Here is an 8,712-nt window from a genome sequence, read left to right on the forward strand (position 1 = left end):
AAATAGTGCCACAGATTCTCAATGGGATTGAGATCAGGACTTTGACTGGGCCATTGTAGGTCATTCACCTTTTTGTTCTTGAGCCACTCCAATGTTGCTTTAGCCTTGTGCTTGGGATTATTGTCCTGCTGAAAGGTGAATTTTCTCCCAAGCTTAAGTTTTTTAGTGGACTGAAGAAGGTTCTCTTGCAGTATTTCCCTGTATATTGCTCCATCCATTCTTCCTTCAATTTTAACAAGATGCCCAGTCCCTGCTGATGAGAAGCATCCCCACAGCATGATGCTGCCACCACCATACTTCACTGTAGGGATGGTGTGTCTTGAGGCATGGGCAGTGTTAGGTTTGCGCCACACATAGCGCTTTGAGTTAGGCCAAAAAGCTCTATCTTGGTCTCATCTGACCACAAAACCTTTTCCCACATCACAGCTGGGTCACTCTTATGCTTTCTGGCAAACTCCAGACGTGCTTTCAGATGGTACTTTTTGAGTAATGGCTTCTTTCTTGCCACTCTCCCATACAGGGCAATGTTATGCAGAGCTCTTGTTATGGCTGACTGATGCACCATTACTCCACTCCCAGCCACTGAACTCTGTAGCTCCTTCAAAGTGATTGTTGGCCTCTCTGTGGCTTCTCTCACAAGTCTCCTTCTTGTTTGAGCGCTGAGTTTTGAGGGACGACCTTTTCTTGGCAGTGCCTGGGTGGTGTGATGCAGCTTCCACTTCCTGATTATTGATCCAACTGTGCTCACTGGGATATCCAAACACTTGGATATTATTTTGTACCCTTTCCGTAATCTATGTATTTGTATTACTTTATCTCTAACTTCTGTAGAATGCTCTTTGGTCTTCATTTTCCTTCAGATTCACAGCCTGACCAATGATCCTTCAACAGTGGGGTTTTTATCCAGAAAATGTGACAGCAACTTTAATGGTTCACAGGTAGAGGCCAATGGTAAGGTAATTGTGTCCTTGTTAGGGCAATTTCTTTCATCGGTGTAAACTGGGAGCTTCCACAGCACAGGGGTTGAATACTTATGTAAGCAAGATATTTCAGTTTTTTATTTTTCTTAAAAATATTTCCCAACATAAAACCAATGTCACCTTACAATAATTGATTTTGAGTTTGAGTGTTTTAAAATAAAATATCAAACAGAACGAAATTTCAATGTACCATTTGTAATTCAGTAATATGAGAGAATTGGTCAGGGGTCTGAATACTTTTGCAAGGCACTGTATATATATATATATATATATATATATATATATATATATATATATATATATATAAATAAATAATTAGTGGTAACATGGCTGGCAGTCAAGTCTGGCCAGCGGCAAACACATAGACAGTATTGCAGTTCAGTGCCCCTTAAGCCCCCAGAAAGGGTTCTCTTTTTATAATGAGGTGCGTGCTAGAGGACGAGGCGATGATATTGCCATTTTTGGTCTGGAGTTTTCTCTTAAGAATGAGAGTATGGACGATTATTCGTCATTCGAAATTTTAGCGTTTGTGGTTTGTAGCCAAATTCTATTCAGGTTGAAGTTATTTATCATCCTCCAAGACTTAGTTGTCTTGTTTTATCTAAATTTGGTGAACTTTTGTCAACACTTGCTGTTAACCATGATAAGATTGTGGTGTTAGGTGATTTTAACGTACATGTTGATGTACAACGAAATCCCCTTGGAAGAGCATTCATGATATTGCTGGAGTCCCTTGGTTTCACTCAACATGTTACTGGCCCTACTCATATTCATGGCCATACTCTAGATTTAGTTCTCTTGTGGCCTAAACAGAACTTGGCCATCATTGATCTACAGTTCCAGATCACTCTGCTATTATTTCTGAAGTGTTCTATAAAACTCCAGGCTCGATACATTAAAACTCAATCTCTCAATTCATCAACTACTGACAATTTATTGGAAGCATTGTCCTCTTCATCTTTTACTCAGTCAGGATCAGTTGAAGAGCTGGTAGGAAATTATAACGATATTCTAATAAACACCTTAGATACTATTGCACCTTATAAAATTAAGAAAGTGGGTATAAAAAGATTCTCCCCATGGTTTAACGACACAACACGTATGAGAGCTATGAGACTTCAGGTCCTTTATTTAGTTTGGAAAGATAATATTTTTATATATAGGGCTGCACTATTCTCAGCAAGATCAGCTTATTCAAATCTCATTGAAATAAACAATAATCTAAATTTCTATTTCAGTCTATAGCTAAGTTAACTCATCCTCCTCTAGAGTCTGTCCAATCAACACTATCATCGGTAAGTTGTAATGACTTCTTACTGACATTAGGAATCAGACATTCAACAACGTGCCAAATCTAGATGTGTCATCAAACTAAGCTACTTGTAGACATCAATCCACATTGGAGCATTTTTCTTGGATTGGTCAAATGGATCTGGATATAGTTAAGAAGATGAAATCTTCTACATGTGCGTTAGATCCTATCCCTACTCCACTTCTTAAAGAAGTATTCTCCAAAATAAATACCACTGCATTAAATATTATTAATAGCTCTTCTTTCAGGTATTGTGCCTAACTCTTTCATGACTGCAATAGTAAAACCACTGCTGAAGAAATCTACTTTAGATTACAATGTTCTTAATAACTACAGGCCTATTTCAAATCTTTTATTTCTGTCAAAAGTTTTACAAAGAGTAGTTGCCGAGCAATTTACAAAGTTCTTGCAGTTCATAACATGTATGAGAAATTTCAGTCTGGGTTTCAGCCTTATCATAGCACCGAGACAGCACTTATTAGAGTGGTTAATGATGTGTTATTATCATAGCACCGAGACAGCACTTATTAGAGTGGTTAATGATGTGTTATTATCATAGCACCGAGACAGCACTTATTAGAGTGGTTAATGATGTGTTATTATCATAGCACCGAGACAGCACTTATTAGAGTGGTTAATGATGTGTTATTATCATAGCACCGAGACAGCACTTATTAGAGTGGTTAATGATGTGTTATTATCATAGCACCGAGACAGCACTTATTAGAGTGGTTAATGATGTGTTATTATCATAGCACCGAGACAGCACTTATTAGAGTGGTTAATGATGTGTTATTATCATAGCACCGAGACAGCACTTATTAGAGTGGTTAATGATGTGTTATTATCATAGCACCGAGACAGCACTTATTAGAGTGGTTAATGATGTGTTATTATCATAGCACCGAGACAGCACTTATTAGAGTGGTTAATGATGTGTTATTATCATAGCACCGAGACAGCACTTATTAGAGTGGTTAATGATGTGTTATTATCATAGCACACAGACAGCACTTATTAGAGTGGTTAATGATGTGTTATTATCATAGCACCGAGACAGCACTTATTAGAGTGGTTAATGATGTGTTATTATCATAGCACACAGACAGCACTTATTAGAGTGGTTAATGATGTGTTATTATCATAGCACCGAGACAGCACTTATTAGAGTGGTTAATGATGTGTTATTATCATAGCACCGAGACAGCACTTATTAGAGTGGTTAATGATGTGTTATTATCATAGCACCGAGACAGCACTTATTAGAGTGGTTAATGATGTGTTATTATCATAGCACCGAGACAGCACTTATTAGAGTGGTTAATGATGTGTTATTATCATAGCACCGAGACAGCACTTATTAGAGTGGTTAATGATGTGTTATTATCATAGCACCGAGACAGCACTTATTAGAGTGGTTAATGATGTGTTATTATCATAGCACCGAGACAGCACTTATTAGAGTGGTTAATGATGTGTTATTATCATAGCACCGAGACAGCACTTATTAGAGTGGTTAATGATGTGTTATTATCATAGCACACAGACAGCACTTATTAGAGTGGTTAATGATGTGTTATTATCATAGCACCGAGACAGCACTTATTAGAGTGGTTAATGATGTGTTATTATCATAGCACCGAGACAGCACTTATTAGAGTGGTTAATGATGTGTTATTATCATAGCACCGAGACAGCACTTATTAGAGTGGTTAATGATGTGTTATTATCATAGCACACAGACAGCACTTATTAGACTGGTAAATGATGTGTTATTATCATAGCACACAGACAGCACTTATTAGAGTGGTTAATGATGTGTTATTATCATAGCACACAGACAGCACTTATTAGACTGGTAAATGATGTGCTGTCCGTCTGGTGTTCTCTCTGCCTCGCTTCTCCAATGCAACTCCACTACTCCGCTCACTCCACTGGCTCCCAATCACCGCTTGCATCCAGTTCAAGACTCTTGTACTAGCCTACAGATGCCTTGACCAGACTGCTCCCAGCTACCTCCAGACCCTCATCTCTCCCTACACCCCCACCCGACCTCTCCGCTCCGCCTGCACTAGAAGACTGGCTCTACCTCCTCTACGCTCCCCTGCCTCCAGAGCCCGCTCCTTCTCCTCCTTAATCTGCCAAGTGTTTAATCTGTAGTATTTTGTATTTAATCATATCCTGATGTAACTATCACTGACACTGTTATCTGCTGTATTATTGAATTGTATTTTGTCACACTTGTACTTGCTTGAACCAAAGTTATTGTATTTATCTTGCTCTTAATTGTATTATTACTTGTACTGTGATTCTTGAAATGTATTTTGGTTTACGACTGTAAGTCGCCCTGGATAAGGGCGTCTGCTAAGAAATAAATAATAATAATAATAATAATAATAATAATAATAATAATAATTTACTGGTGGAAGATGCAGAAACAAGAGCATTGTATTTACACGTGTTTCTCCTTACTGTTTTAGGTAAGAAATAGTACTTTATTTGCCTCATACTCAATATCAATGTGTTAATAATACACCTGGGTACTAGAGAAGCCAGTCTGGGTAACATTTGTGTGTATAAATAATGTTTTATGATTTCCATTACACGAGAGTAGATGTTAAAACTTCATGCTGATTTGAACTCGGCTCTCGCCAAGATAAGCACCAACTAAGACGTAGCTTTACAGTAAACTAATGTGATCCATATGTGTCTCCCTCCATTTACGTTTCCTTCCATATGATGATGTAGATATCCTTCTGTCTGGTGTTAATGGCTGAAGTGTAATGCTGGCTCCAGGGATCAGCTTATTTTGCCTCCCTGGCGCATCAGCACACACAACGGCTGCGATGCTGGCTCCGGGGATCAACCAAAGTGCGGCCTCCCCAGCGCATCAGCATGACAACCGTCTGGATTGAGCTAAGTAGGGTACATCTCTGGGGTTTTCAAGTGGGCACCTTCCATCCTCAGTGTTTCGTCGACTAGCCCACGACACCTCAAGAGGGCGCGACAGTGATTCTGGCGTCCCAGCATCACCCCCCTCCGTCCCCCACTCAACTCAGCCCAGCTTACTTACATGTCCCCAGCCAGATTCTTTCCGTCTCAACCACAGCCAGTTGCTGCTCCTCTCTGCTGTTTCAGATAAGTTCTTCACTGTGCGACGCAACTCTTGGCCACTGAATCCGACGTCTCTGAGAAACCGGGTTGTAGAGTGTGCCACAAATCCTCGACAACCCACTTCCACTGGGTAAACCCGAACTCTCCATCCTCGCTGTTCCGCTTCAGTGGCTAGTTGAGCATACCGCAGTTTCTTCCTCTCATACGCCTCATCTACAGCATCCTCCCATGGCACTGTTAACTCTACCAGGTGAACAAGGCGTGCTGATCCAGACCACAAGACAATATCTGGTCGAAGGTTAGTGGTGGCAATCTCAGGTGGAAAAATAAGCCGTTGACCAACATCTGCCAGCATTTTCCAGTCTCTAGCAGCTTCCAGTTGTCCTGGGCGAGAATTGGTTTTAACACCTTTTCTTGGTGGTTGCTCTCCTGGGCGGAGGAATGTTGTCTTTTGTGTGTAATGTTTTGATGGAACAGGTGACAACTTATTGGTCATGTTACGCTTGTCTTCCAATGCTAAGGCCAAACATCGCAGCACCTGGTCATGGCGCCAAGTAAACCGTCCTTGGCTAAGAGCCACCTTACATCCTGTCAAAATGTGCCTTAATGTTGCAGGTGATGAACACAAAGGACATGAGGGATCCTCTCCTACCCAGAGGTTTAGGTTCTGTGGTGATGGGAGAACATCATATGTTGACCTGATGAGGAAACTGATCCTGCTCTGTTCCATTGACCATAGGTCTTTCCAGCCAATCTTGCGTTGTTCCACACTCTCCCATCTCATCCATTCTCCCTGCTTGGCCTGGGAAATGGCCTTTATACACCTCATCCTCTCCTCCTGCTTTTGCACCTCGTTGACTACCAGCTTCCTCCTTTGAGCTGGGGCCGCCTTGTGCCATGTAGGAGGAGTTGAACTGAAACCAAGACCCCCTCTTCCATGCTGAACTTGCCCCATGATATCACCAATTCGAAGGGCAGCCTTTGCATCTTCCACAGCTTTCTTTGCCGCCCACTTTCTTCCAGTTTTCAACACAAAGCGAACAGAGTTGCGGCTTTGTGGGTATGTGTACAGGCATGTATGGTAATGAGTACAGGGACATACGTGGCAAAATAAATGGAATAGTAAACTGTTGTGTAGTTAAATTAAAAACGATATCTGACTAGAAATGTAATTAGTTATCAATAGAGATGTAAGATAATTACTGTTTGTGCAAGGGTGTGAGTTGTGGTTGGCAGGGAAACAGAGATCCTGCCTTAACAAGTTCTTGACTATCAGGTATGCCTCAGCCACATTCCAGGCAATGACTCATTACGGCAGGATACCTCTGGAATTAAAATGCATTAAAATATATATATATATTTTTTAATTTATCTATGCATCCTAACCCACAACTTCCAAGTGAAAAAGATATTCTAGAAATTTGTAGAAAATTAATTAAAAATAAAAACTGAAATAGCTTGGTTGGATAAGTGTCCACCCCCCTTGTAACAGCAATCCTAATTTAGCTCAGGTGTAAGCAATCGCCTTCAAAATCACACACCAAGTTAAGTGGCCTACACCTGTGTTAAATTGTACTGATTCACTTGCTTTCAGGGTAAATTCAGCAGTTCATGCAGGTTCCCTCTGCAGGGTAGTGCATTTTCAAAGCAAAGACTCAACCATGAGCACCAAGGCGCTTTCAAAAGAACTCCGGGACAAAGTTGTTGAAAGGCACAGATCAGGAGATGGGTATAAAAAATATCAAAGGCCTTGAATATCCCTTGGAGCACGGTCAAGACGATTATTAAGAAGTGGAAGGTGTATGGCACCACCAAAACCCTGCCCAGATCAGGCCATCCCGAGCAAGAAGGAGACTGATCAGAGAGGCTACCAAGAGGCCAATGGCAACTTTGCAAGAGCTACAGGCTTTCATGGCCGACTGGACAAAGTGTGCATGTGACAACAATATCACAAGCACTCCACACATCTGGCCTATATGGTAGGGTGGCAAGAAGGAAGCCATTACTCAAGAAAGCCCACATTGAATCCTGTTTAAAGTATGCAGAAAAACACCCAGGAGATTCTGTAGCCATGCGGCAAAAAGTTTTGTGGTCTGACGAAACTAAAATGGAACTTTTTGGCCTAAATGCAAAGCATTGTGTTTGGTGCAAACCCAACACAGCGCATCACCCAAAGAACACCATCCCTACTGTGAAGTATGGTGGTGGCAGCATCATGTTATGGGGATGTTTCTCATCGGCAGGGACTGGGGCACTTAGGATAGAAGGGAAAATTAATGGAGCAAAGTACAGAGAAGTCCTTGAGGAAAACCTGCTGCCCTCTGCAAGAAAGCTGAAACTGGGATGGAGGTTCACCTTTCAGCATGACAATGACCCAAAGCACACAGCCAAAGCTACACTGGAGTGGCTAAGGAACAAAAAGGTAAATGTCCCTGAATGGCCCAGTCACAGCCCCGACCTAAATCCAATCGAAAAATTGTGGCATGACTTGAAGATTGCTGTCTATCAACGCTCCCCAAGGAACTTGACAGAGCTTGAACAGTTTTGTAAAGAAGAATGGTCAAATATTGCCAAATCTAGGTGTGCAAAGTTGGTAGAGACCAATCCCAACAGACTCACATCTGTAATTGCTGCCAAAGGTGCTTCCACCAAGTATTAACTCAGGGGGGTGGAGACTTATCCAATTATGATCTTTCAGTTTTGTACTTTTAATATATAATTTTTTCTCAATAAAAACTTTTTCCCCCTTAACAGTGTGCAGTATGGTGTGTAGAAAAGTGGAAAAAATCCTCATTTAAGTGCATGACACTCTGAGGCACTGACACAACAAAATGTGAAAAAAGTTCAAGGGGGTGTAGACTTTCTATAGGCACTGTGTGTATATATATATATATATATAAAGAAGGAAGTTTGTCTGTCTGTCTGTTCCTTTATGCATTTGGACCCCGCAGGAGCCAGTGCAACCAAACTTTGCATGGCCTCCTCTTTCATCCAGGGGAAGGTTGAGGGCTATGTGTGGATCTAACATTTTGACCCCCAGGGTGCTGGATCACTACAGTAGCCGTGTATCTCAAATTAAAGAAACCCACAAAACCAAAAAATAAAAATAACAAAATTAAAAGAAATTTAAAAATGGCAAAAACCAAAAAAATAAAGTTAAAAAAAGGGAAAGGGTGAGTGCGTTGTGCGACACCCAGGCTGTGTGAAGCCGTGTGAAGAGAAAAAGGTACTGTGCAGACCTGTGTTAAATGAAAGTGTTTGTGACGGGTAAACGGCTTAGCCGTCCAGTGGTATAGATAGGGTCTG

Source organism: Acipenser ruthenus, chromosome 48 (genome assembly GCF_902713425.1).
Source record: "Acipenser ruthenus chromosome 48, fAciRut3.2 maternal haplotype, whole genome shotgun sequence".
NCBI classification, from domain to species: domain Eukaryota; kingdom Metazoa; phylum Chordata; class Actinopteri; order Acipenseriformes; family Acipenseridae; genus Acipenser; species Acipenser ruthenus.